At 40.0% G+C, this 13328-nt stretch overlaps 1 long non-coding RNA gene across 2 annotated transcripts; it reads left to right on the plus strand.

Annotated features, from left to right (window-relative positions):
* Window positions 1-2248: 2248 nt before the first annotated feature.
* Window positions 2249-13174, plus strand: LOC118359643 (uncharacterized). 2 transcript variants are annotated; one of them, XR_004820722.2, is made up of 4 exons: window positions 2249-2522; window positions 4939-5144; window positions 5246-5583; window positions 5797-13174. It is a non-coding gene; the product is annotated as an uncharacterized LOC118359643 (long non-coding RNA). The 2 variants fall into 2 exon arrangements; XR_008082954.1 differs by lacking the exon at window positions 2249-2522 and having other exon boundaries at window positions 4101-5144.
* The last annotated feature ends 154 nt before the right edge of the window (window positions 13175-13328 follow it).

Here is a 13328-nt window from a genome sequence, read left to right on the forward strand (position 1 = left end):
TTATAATGGTCCTTTTTTTGACAGTGGAAAACATAGTTATGTGTATAATTTCCCTCTCTCTATGAGCTCCCAATCAAGATAAAGAATAAAATGAATACAATTGCCAAACAAATACAATATATTTTCTTTTTTTTAGAGTGCCATACATGTTGGTGTGTGTGTTCAAGCTCTCTACTAGAAAAAAAGTTGTGGGTCTCCTTCTGACACTGTGCTGTTAGCATATAATAACAATTTGAGACTTGAATTCTTCTATATACCTCTATGTTCATTTGTGATCACAAATCATTTTAATGACCTCCACGTCACAGTCTGGGAATCACATAAAAGAAAAACAGAGCCAAGATGAGGACCAACCAGTTTTCAGTCCGCGTTCCAACCTCAGGAGTCTCTTCCTGGAGTTGAGGTTGGGTTAGTCACAGGGAAGTTGTTTTAAGTCCGGGGGCGCTAGTGGCAAGTCTGGAGCTGAAGATGAGAACAGGATTGAAACTGAAGGTTGTTCCAGTTACTTTTATAATGAGAAATTATTGAGAAATCATAGGGTTTAGATAGCGTGACATCTGGGTGTGAATCTCGGGTCATTTAGAAGGGAGGAGTTTGTTGTTAAGTACCTCAAGAAATTACTCTTTGCCTCATCGACTACAAAGTACACATGATACGTAGCATTTGGATTAACCCAGTAATTCCCACACTATCAAGACACTAAGAAAAAGAACAGGTTTACCCAGTCCCTATACTGTTCACAGTAGGCCTGCATAAAAACAAAAATATACCATTGAAGTCAAATCCATACCTTTTCACTTCTGGACATAACCTCAGCTAAAACATCTCTATCCTACACTCTAGCCAACAACTCTCACCAACATCCCCAGGACACAAAGCATATCATTGTTTTACGTACTGTACAGAAAATACCCGTCGGCACATAACTATATTCTGATACTTATAAAAAGCCATGTAAATTAAGAAATAGTAAAGGTTGGGGAGTGAGGCGAAGGATCGGTTAGGTTACTGTAGAATTATGTTTACTGTGTGCACTGTAAAAAGACTATTCTCATGAAACCTGGGCACTATTCAACTTGGTCACACTTTATTTGGAAAGTCTGGATCTTCCATCTTTAGATGAACTACAGATAGTATGACAATCTGTTGATAAGCAGCTGCTTGCTAAAGTTATGGTTAGAATTAGGTTTAGTATAAGGGTTAAAGTAAGGGTTAAGGCTAGGGTTAGGTTTAAGGTTAGGAATAAGGGTTAAGGTTAGGGTTAGAGCTAGGGTTAGGATTAGCAGATAGTTAGTTGAAATGTTACTGATAGTCTGTCGATGACATACAGATGGACTATCCGAGTAAAGTGTTACCTTCAACTTCATTGGATGCTCTGTACAGTTTTCATACGCTTGCATTTTGTCTGTAAATTGATCTGAAACTAAGTTCAGGTCATTTAGTCAAGTTTATAATAGTTGTTAGATGTCATTGCCAGTCACATAGACCTCCAAATCCTCAGTGTTTGGTATTTAACCCATACTTTTAAGCCCTGTCAAATTATTTTTGACCTTACTGCTATTAGCCCAAACAAATACACTCACTACATGGAGCAACACAACACATAGTCCCACCAAAATCTAAATGAAGTTTGTTCTGAAGTGTCTATCCTATGTGTGAGAGATATCAGAACACATTTTTTTTATATGTATTTAACCTCTTTTGTTCCCCACTAAACAGAAGACATATATACCTGTATACTGTACTTCCATAAATATTTTCAACTGGCACCAGAGGGGGCCTTCAGACGAGTTTTGAGGCCTGTGGGGATCCTAAAGCAAAACAACTGCCATTTAAATTTGCACAAAGGGTTGTTATTAGTGTGATATTATTGTGTAGGCCAAACCATTCGGACACTACAGACGATTTTGTGAGAAGACAGAATTTCTGGACGTCTCAGATATCTCTAGCTTAAACTGAAAGATTTTTATGTGGATTTGTGTATGATGCCACATTGACCTTATGTGTTTTGAAATACTTTCACCTAGTGCTATATATCAGAGTGGCACTGACAGGATAATGTTGTGGTTGGCATGCAAGACATTGGCACAGTTTACCCTACAGTTCTAGACAGAATAGAGTAATGTTCTAAATCATGACCTGTAAATGGAATCATTTCTTACAGGGCTCAGGGGTGGGTCCATGTCTGGGAGAAAGAACAGAGTCAATGGATGACGGTAAGACATCACATTTCACAACTGGTTTAATGAGTCTCCTAGAGTGTTTTTTCTGCACCCATACAGAGGACAGGACAGAACTACATACATTTAAAAATGCTAAAATGCTATCTAGGTCAAATAGGGGAGAGGTGTTATGCTGTGAGGTGTTGCTTTATCTGTTTTTTAAACTAGGTTTGCTATTTATTTGAGCAATATGAGATGAAACGGAGTTCCATGCAATAATGGCTCTATATAATACTGTACGCTTTCTTGATTTGATCATTCTGGGACTGTGAAAAGACCCCTGGTAGCATGTCTGGTGGGGTAAGTGTGTGTGTCAGAGCTTTCTGAAATGTTCCAAGCTGTTTAAAGGCACAGTCAACTTAGTGTATGCAAACTTCTGACCCACTGGAATTGTGATAATAATAATAATCTGTCTGTAAACATCTGTTGGAAACATTACTTGTCATGCCAAAGTAGATGTCCTAACTAACTTGCCAAAACTATAGTTTGTTAACAAGAAGTTTGTGGAGTGGTTGAAAAACATGTTTTAATGACTCCAACCTAAGTGTATGTAAACTTCCGACTTCAACTGTATATACAAAGAAATGTCAATAGAAAAAAGTCCAAACAAAGCGAAGTGCAGCTAGTTTGCAGTCTTTCCAGTTTCAGTTTGAAGTGATATTGTTAGCTGTGTTGTTGGCTATGTCCTCTGAATAACCGTGTCCTGACGAGAGAGCGCATTTTCTATTCCAGGCAAAATCACGCCTTATTACCTCACTGTTATGGATGTGTCCAAATAAATGTCACTAGTAAACAGCTTTAACAAATACAAATACAGTTGTTATTCTGGCTTAACTGTTTGAAGTGATTAAATTAGCTCGCTAGCAAGCAAGGGATAAGGACGTTGCCAGCCTGTATTACAATGGAACATTTAGAATGAACGACTGGGTCGTCTCCATACATACAGAACAAAAAGACTGAATGACTGGCAACCGAACCGATAGAACGAATGACCAGCCGGCTTGCGTAGCAGCCCTTGATTTGTGTCGGGACTATATCTTGTGGAAGGATGAAATTATATGAATTAATTCATAAATTTAACATTTTTATCTAAATATGTAAATCATTATTTGAATATGTTGTTAACCAATTGTATAAAAGTGGTAAATGCCCTTGAAGCCAGTGTTTGGAGGATATATTGGCAGGGTTTGCCGGCTATCGGGCCTGACAACACCCGTGAAAATATATCTTCCAAACACTGGCTTCTCGGGGATTATCAATTAACTGTAGGATGAGCATCAGGATGAGAACCTAACTGTGTACACCTGAGCCTCACCTGCCACACAATGCACCTTATTAAAGCCCTGAGGACCTGAGGTGACATATCACAGCAACTGGTCATTATTGGCACACACCAACACAATCACACACCCACACATGCACACATGCACACACTTACATACAGTCCCAGTCAAAAGTTTGGACACATCTACAGTGCACTCATTCAAGGGTTTTAATTTATTTTTACTATTTTATACATTGTAGAGTAATAGAAAATACATCAAAACAATGAAATAACACATATGGAATCATGTAGTGATCAAAAACATGTTAAACAAATCAAAATATATTATATATTTGAGATTCTTCAAAGTAGCATTGATGACAGCTTTGCATACTCTTGGCATTCGCTCAACCAGCTTCCAGGACTTCCCACATATGCTGAGCACTTGCTGGCTGCTTTACCTTCACTCTGCGGTCAAACTCATCCCAAGCCATCTCAATTGGGTTGAGGTTGGGTGATTGTGGAGGCCAGGTCATCGGATGCATCACTCCATCACTTGGTGAAGTAACCCTTACACCAGGCCTGGAAGTGTGTTGGGGTCATTGTCCTGTTGAAAAACAAATGATAGTCAGTCCCACTAAGCGCAAACCAGATGGGATGGCGTATCGCTGCAGAATGCTGTGGTTGCCATTCTGGTTAAGTGTGCCTTGAATTCTAAATAAATCACTGAGAGTGTCACCAGCAAAGCACCCCCACACCATTACAACTCCTCCTCCAAGCTTCACGGTGGGAACCACACATGGAGAGATCATCCGTTCACCCACTCTGCGTTTCACAAAGACACAGCGGTTGGAACCAAAAGTCTCAAATTTGGACTCATCAGACCAAAGGACAGACCAAGGACATCAGACCAGACCACCGGTCTAATGTCCATTGCTCGTGTTTCTTTGCCCAAGCAAGTCTCTTCTTCTTCTTGGTGTCCTTTAGTAGTGGTTTCTTTGCATCAATTCGACCATGAAGGCCTGATTCACGTAGTCTCCTCTGAACAGTTGATGTTGAGATGTGTCTGTTACTTGAACTCTGTGAAGCATTTATTTGGGCTGCAATTTCTGAGGCTGGAAACTCTAATGAACGTATCCTCTGCAGCAGAGATAACCCTGGGTCTTTCTTTCCTGTGGCGGTTTTCATAAGAGGCAGTTTCATCATAATGCTTGATGGTTTTTGCGACTGCACTTGAAGAAACTTTCAAAGTTCTTGAAATGTTCCATATTGATTTAGGTAAAAACATTAACGTTACATGTCTAAACAAAAGACCAAGTTAAAATGTGCTGTTAGCTAGCTAACATTAGCGGAGGTTAGATGGCTGGCTTGCTAACGTTACTCTATGGATTGTGATTTTAGTTTAAAAAAAACATTGCTTGCTAACGTTAACATTACATCTCTAAACAAAAGATCCCAAGTTAAAGCTGGCTGGTTACACCTAAAGCACGAGGACTTGCTGCGAGTGGTGAACTTCATCAACAACTACGCAGAGGATAGTGGAATAGTATTACCAGGACGCCACCCAGGACACAAACGCTTTGCTGGAAAGCTGCTGCCATCCCATGTGACAAAAGCAGCAGTGTGGAGTCTCTACAAGGAATCGATGACAACACTTGGTATGTAAAGCATAAACACATTTTGATTATTATTATTTAATTGACCTCCAACATGAATGGCACTACTTTTATTGACCTCACATTTTTTCTGTATTTTCCAGAGGTACGTGTAGTCGGGCGGTCGTCCTTCAGGAATCTATGGAGAAAATTGCTGCCCCACATCTCAAGCACGAAGCTGAGGACAGACCTGTGCTGGCAGTGCTAGAGGAACAACTCTCAGGTTTTCAGATCTGCTAATCTGCCAGAAGCTGTTAAGTCAGCCAAGCTGAAGAAGCAAGAGCAGCATCTCCTGCCTGTTCAGAGTGAGCGGTCTGTCTACAAGACGATGGTTGCTGACTGCAAGACCACCTGTCAAGACCTGTAGTTGTCTCTGTGGGCCCCTACCGAACCAGCAAGCAAAGACATCAGGATGCATTACAGCTTTGATTTTGCTTAACAAGTAAGCAACATGTCCTCCTTTATACTGATTAAGAACATAGATGGATATAGATAAATATACACAAAAAAATATACAAAAATAATTAAAAAAATATATATATATGTACATATTTGAGAGGCAGGCAAATACATTTCACTGAGCGGAGAAAAGACAGATTGACAAGGGTGAGACAATTAATTGTAAATGATCTTAATGTTCTTTTGTTGTTTGCAGCTGCACTACCCTTCTGAACCTATGCAGCCAGGTCCAATCTACATTTTAACGCCTCGCAAGTGTTGCTTGTTTGGTGTCTGCTGTGAAGGAATACCACAACAAGTCAACTACTTGATTGAAGAAGGCAGCAGCGCAGTCATCAACTACATGCACCATTTCTTCACCAACTACGGAGTTGGGGAAACACATGTGGACCTGAATTATGATAACTGCAGTGGCCAAAACAAGAACAATGTTGTGCTCTGGTATTGTGCCTGGAGGACCATGCACAGGCTCCACCACAGTCTGGATCATCTCTACCTGCAGTGCCTCTAGTCAAATGACTCCCTCCTACGTTGCGGCTACAATTTTTTTTATTCTGCTGCTCAGCCACTTTACCCCTGATTGTATGTATATAATGACCTCATCTATCACTGATATCGTGATTAATATTGTTCATACTGTATATTTTATTTATATTGACACCATCTATTTATGATATTGCTACAATGCAAGTATTTGCAACCATTTACAGCCGACTGGAGCATACAGGTCGCAGTGGTGGGTGGTATAAGGTGATTTGGTAACAAAACGTGAGTCTGTGATAGACTGCATCCAGTTTGCGGAGTAGAGTGTTGGAAGCAATTTTGTGGATGACATGAGGATAGTCAGTTTTACTAGGGTAAGTTTGGCAGCGTACTTACAGTTCCATCTGTTTAATAAATATGCAACTCATCAAAAACAATACAGGAGAAAACTAAACGTAACATTCTGGGCTATTCACAGCCAGCTACACAAAAACAAGATCCCACAAACGACAGGTGTGAAAAGACTGCCTAAATATGATCCCCAATCAGAGACAACGATAGACAGCTGCTTCTGATTGGAAACCATACCAGGCCAAAAAAAGAAATATAAAACATAGATTGCCCACCCTAGTCACACCGTGACCTAACCAAATAGTGAATTAAAATGATCTCTAAGGTCAGGGCGTGACACCTCCATTCTCTATTGAAAAGCATAGATGACATGTACTTTTCCCGCTGCCCCTGTTTCGAGACACACATGTTATTTAGTATATGTAAAGACAATATTAATTCAAGAATAGCCTGATGGGTGACAATATTAGCCTATCACTTGTGAATTATATATTATCACTTATGAATGATGCCCAGCATAAGGAGAGAAACAATGCCTTTTCATATTCGCACACCTCATGTAGCCTAGCCAATAGGCCTATATGTTTTGATAAGGTTTGTATCACAACTAAAGTGGACAAATAACTTCTCAAAATGAAGCACATTAATCCGCTTTAAACTGGGTGTAGAATGGCCTCCCGAGTGGCGCAGTGCTAACCCGTGCCACTAGAGATACTGGTTCGAGTCCAGGCTCGGTCGCAGCCGATCGCAACTGGGAGACCCATGGGGCGGCGCACAATTGGCCCAGTGTCATCCGGGTTAGGGGAGGATAGGGCCAGCAGGAATGTTCTTGTCCCATCGCTCACTAGTGACTCCTGTGGTGGGCCGGGCGCAGTGCACCAAGACAATAGAATAGAATAGATTCCAAGACAATGGTGTAGCTGGCTTCCGGGTTAAGCGGGCATTGTGTCAAAAAGCAGTGTTGCTTGGCTTGGTTGTGTTTCTTCGCCTCTCCCGAGTCTGTACGGGAATTACCAGGGATGGGACAAGACTGTAACTATCAATTGGATACCATGAAATGGGGGATAAAAAGGGGTAAAAAAATATAACAAAAATGTGAAATGTATAAATTAAATCAAAGGGTGTAGAGCCTAACTGGCATACATAAGCAGCGCATGAGTTTCAAGTTCATAATAAAAGCATTTCATGCATGATCACATTTTCTGTCACTTTTGATAATGGTGTTTTCCCTATAGCCTACTGTCATATGCACATTGGTGAGCTTATAATGTGAAGAAATAGCTGAATAGTTTATCAACATTTTAAGCTAAACATAGTGATCTGATGTGTCAGCCACATTGTGAAAAATATTTTTTGATGCCAGTGGTTGGATTAATTTGTGATCTATCGTATCTCCAACTGTGGAAGAATATGTTTGGAATATAAATTTCTCGGACAGAATAGAATAGTACTATGGGGGATAGTAGATGGACATGGGCTAGTGCTTTTGATGTTTGTTAAGCCTACTCACCTTGTTGGCTGACAAAATTTAATGTGGACAGTTCTTCCAATATATTCAATATGCACCTCGGAATTGGATAAGGACACGTGCAGTTGCGTCCCGATGTGTCTGTTTTCATTTGTAGCCTGTGAGAAAGACCCGATCAGGTGATGGAGAGCCATGTGAGTGAGATGTGTTTCAGAGCACGCAGCACTCAGGGAGAAGAGCACAACGCAGCACTCCGGGCCAAGGGCACAAATGCCACTGGGCGCAAAAGGCCTGGATTTTTTAGGGTGCATTACGGTCACACAAAGGGGATGCCGCCGTGAAATTTGAGGCATTATCAAGTGCTTGTCAAATTGTGAATGTGAGACTGATGAAGTGTGTACAGCCTGCACAGCTCATGACTTTCAAGCAACTTTATTCAAATCATCATTAGTCTCATCATGCAGCCTTGTATTAAAAAGCCAAACATATAGAACAAATAAAGTTACATTAATAACTCTAAATTATGCAGAAAAATCTATCAAGTTCCTTGGCGTACACATCACTGACAAACTGAAATGGTCCACCCACACAGACAGTGTGGAGAAGAAGTCGCAACAACGCCTCTTCAACTTCATGAGGCTGAAGAAATTTGGCTTGGCACCTAAAACCCTCACAAACTTTACAGATGCACAATTGAGAGCATCCTGTCGGGCTGTATCACCACCTGGTATGGCAACTGCAACGCCCACAACCGCAGTTGTGGGGGTAAACTACCTGCCCTACAGGACACCTACAGCACCCGATGTCAAAAAGATCATCAAGGACAACAACCACCCAAGCCACTGCCTGTTCACCACGCTATCATCCAGAAGATGAGGTCAGTACAGGTGCATCAAAGCTGGGACCGAGAGACTGAAAAACAGCTTCTATCGCAAGGCCATCAGCTAGCCATCACTAGCACATTACAGGATGCATATATACATTGATTTCAAATCCATGGCCACTTTAATAAATGGAACACTAGTCACTTTAACACTTGAATAATGTTTACATATTTTGCATTACTCATCTCATATGTATATACTGTATTCTATTCTAGTCTACTGTATCTTAGTCTATGCCGCTCTGAGATCGTCACAGAGCCCTTGGTACTGTTGCTCATTCCGTGCACCAGTTTCGGAGGTCTACATCACCGGTCTCTAGGCACTGAACTGTGCCATTACGCACACACCTGGTCCCCATTTCCTCACTGATTTATATTTGTATAAATGTGCCTTTGGTTCACCATTGGGCTGTTGATTATTGTTCCCATGTCCGTTGGTCATGTGAGTACATGTGCCTTGTTGTTTAGGCTTTCGTGTCGCTTGTAGTGTGCAGATGATTACGGGTCTCGTCCCGTATTGTATCATTGTATGCTTGTGTTTTCAGGTCTCGTCCCGTGTATTTTTTCGAGGTACTCCTCACTCTTTTGTTTGGGTCTCAACCCTGTGTTTTGTATACGTGTTTGTTTGGTCTTTGTCCCGTGCCTTAACTTCTTGCATCGAGCAATCCCGTATCCGGAAGCGTAATCATAGCCTCAAGCTCATTAGCATAACGCAACGTTAACTATTCATGAAAATCGCAAATGAAATGAAATAAATATATTGGCTCACAAGCTTAGCCTTTTGTTAACAACAATGTAATCTCAGATTTTCTAAATATGCTTTTCAACCATAGCTACACAAGCATTTGTGTAAGAGTATTGATAGCTAGCATAGCATTAAGGCTAGCATTCAGCAGGCAACATTTTCACAAAAACAAGAAAAGCATTCAAATAAAATAATTTACCTTTGAAGAACTTTGGATATTTTCAATGAGGAGACTCTCAGTTAGATAGCAAATGTTCAGTTTTTCCAAAAATATTATTTGTGTAGGAGAAATCGTTCTGTTTTGTTCATCACGTTTGGCTAAGAAAAAAACCAGAAAATTCAGTCATTACAACGCCAAACTTTTTTCCAAATTAACTCCATAATATCGATAGAAAAATGGCAAACGTTGTTTAGAATCAATCCTCAAGGTGTTTTTCACATATCTATTCGATGATAAGTCATTCATGGCAGTTGGGTTTCTCCTCTGAAGCAAATGGAAAAATGCACGCAGCTGGAGATTACGCAATAATTGCAACGGAGGACACCAAGCGAGCACCTGGTAAATGTAGTCTCTTATGGTCAATCTTCCAATGATATGCCTACAAATACGTCACAATGCTGCAGACACCTTGGGGAAACTACAGAAAGTGTATGATGCATTCCTTGCGCATTCACAGCCATATAAGGAGACATTGGAACACAGCGCCTTCAAAATCTGGGGCATTTCCTGTTTGAAATTTCATCTTGGTTTCGCCTGTAGCATCAGTTCTGTGGCACTCACAGATAATATCTTTGCAGTTTTGGAAACGTCAGAGTGTTTTCTTTCCAAAGCTGTCAATTATATGCATAGTCGCGCATCTTTTCGTGACAAAATATCTTGTTTAAAACGGGAACGTTTTTTTATCCAAAAATTAAAAGAGCGCCCCCTATATCGAAGAAGTTAACAGGGCATGCTGTAATTTGGGTAGTAATAGAACAAACTGTTACATATTCCTGCATCTGTCTCCCGATCCTTTATATGAACGGGACAGACATTTCTCATCCAAATATTTATATATTCTTAATTCCATTCCTTTACTTTAGATGTGTGTATTGCTGTGAAATTGTTAGATATTTCTGCACTGTTGGAGCTAGAATCGCAAGCATTTTGCTACACCCACAATAACATCTGGTAAACACGTGCATATGATTTGATTTTGATTTGATATAGGTGTACATATTTCTTTGTTAACCTTTCAACACAGAATAGACACCTGTGCGCACTCCCTAAAATCGTTGAGGGGAATCTGGTTGATCCTGAGAGTGGTTCCTAAGTGCAGATCTGGCCTTGGGAAATCCATAGCAGTTGTGCGTGTTTGAAATGTAATTAGCGAATGCTGGAGTTTTCTTTGGGCCATACATAATTAATGTGGTTGTAATTGTTCCAGGATCATCTGTTACAACCCTGACCAAGAAAAAAGGTCCACGATCAGCACGTGCGGAGCATACTCCTTTTGGGGGAGAAAACCATTCTGGTTAGGGAGATGGCCCAGCACTGTTCCTCTCTGAACAGATTTGCGTTGGTCCTTAGGACCCAGATTTCAAGTGATGGCAGGTTCCTCTCATACCCACCATTTTTCAGCTAGTTTGATTTCACACAAATCCCGATATTGTTCTGTCAATTCCCACCAAGTTAATGTATTTATTTGATCAGTCTTGTGATTTTGTATCTGTATGTTAATAATTTGATGTCTTTCTTTCGTACCTATACTACAGGACATTCTGCAGAAGGACACACAGGTCTACTGAGACTCGCAGAAATTTGGGGGAGGCTTAAGTTACTCAGGCAAATGTCCAAGACTGCTTTGGGTCTGAACTCCTCTTTTCTTTTAGATGGGGATGAGGAGGAACAGAAGGGATATGACTACATTAGCAGTGGTGATGATGAAGAGGAGGCAGAAGAGGGAGCAACCTAGGTACTACAGTACTTTGTAATTATACTGATGTTGTTTTGTTGCCTTGAACTTTTATGAGTTACCATAGTTTTTACATTGTTATTTGTTTTTGTGTGTAGTTGTGTGTAGTTGACATTTCAAATAACTGTATTTTACATGTACATACATCCATTACAGATGGATTACTATGGCTTCAATACATTTTATTAGGCTTTTTGTTTTTTGTTTTTCTTACTATGTAATAGACAAGTGCAGTTCAGGTTCCCTTCCTGAGAGCAGGAAGAGTTGCTTCAGAAGACAGCTGTCATACCATCTACCTTCACCAAAAGCCCACTCCATGCAGCTGTGAATCTGTCCCCCACAATACCACCCTTTCATTTAAGGGGGACTCATTTAATTAAATTCTCTGTACCTCTCAGCCCCAGACACTTATTTTTGGCTACAGAGGAAGGATGGTCCTGGGAAAATGTAAGCCCTCTTAAATTCTTAAACAACACTTTAGATGTAAGGACTGAAAGTCCATGACTTCCACACAATGTTAAACATATGATTGAGCTTTCTTTGGTGTTTATAAATAATGGCGTAATAAAACCTAAGGAGGGAATACGGTGGTCAACAATTGAAGAGTTTATTTCCATCAGAAATATTATGCTCCTTTATGTGTTTGTAAAATATAACTCATTCCTAGATTTTATACTGGTTTAGTTGCAAAACACCTTATATCCATTGTTTAGTTGGAATATGTTTGTGTCCCATATATTAACATACAAATTCAAATCATCATAAATCTGGCTTCATGCGATAGTGTTTGGTTAGAGTTAGGTCTCATCCCAAATGGCACCCTATTCCCAAGTGCACTACTTTTGACCAGACCCTATATCTCATATTATTGTACTGTCATATTATTCTATTGATAAATGTTTGAATATATTTATTTTTAAATATTCATGCCACAAATATATTATTTGTACAGTTCTTTGTTTGTCACATTTGACTGTGTAAAACCTACTTTTTTCTCTGAGAGTGAGGCAGACATATGTAATTGTACTTACCTCATGACATTTTTCATTTATATTCTTGTAGAGTCATTGTGTACACACTGAGTGTACAAAACATCAAGAACACCTGCTCTTTCCATGACAGACTGACCAGGTTAAAGCTATGATGTCACTTGTTAAAGGGGAGGATTTTTAAGCCTTGAGACATGGATTGTGTATGTGTGCCATTCGGAGGGTGAATGGGCAAGACAAAATATTTAAGTGGACTATCTGCCATTACTACCACCATTACTACTGTAGTCGCCACCACTACAGCAAATTGGCCAAACGTCATCCCACTGCAAAGAAAAAAACATAAATTAATCAAATGTATAAGCTGAGATACAATGGGGAAGGTGCATAGATGGCAGAATCCCAAAATGTTATTGTTAACACTATCCACACTGAGTTTTTAAACTACGGCGAGCGATATGGTTCAATATACCAATGAATCAGCACAATATATTATTTCATTTTTTGCCTGTGTCTTGAAGCTAAAATTGGCCTCATGTATACCCTGCTAATGATCATACAAAAAAACAGTAACGGAGAGCAATGTACCATATGGAGAAATTGGCAAAACGAGGAATTTGTGGTAAGTGTATGGGGTCCGTCACCTTTATGTACCACTGCTATTGGGAAATCATGGGTACGACCCTGTGTTTTGTGAAATCATGTGAAATGCCTGTACTTGTACCTTTATTTAAACCATCCTCAGGCTATGTGAAATGATTGCACAAAACACAAGGTCCTAATCATGGGACATTGTGATTTTTCTTATAAACAGCCAATGATCTTCAATAATACGTACAGTAGGTTATACGATC

Source organism: Oncorhynchus keta, chromosome 27 (assembly GCF_023373465.1).
Source record: "Oncorhynchus keta strain PuntledgeMale-10-30-2019 chromosome 27, Oket_V2, whole genome shotgun sequence".
Classification (NCBI taxonomy): Eukaryota; Metazoa; Chordata; class Actinopteri; order Salmoniformes; family Salmonidae; genus Oncorhynchus; species Oncorhynchus keta.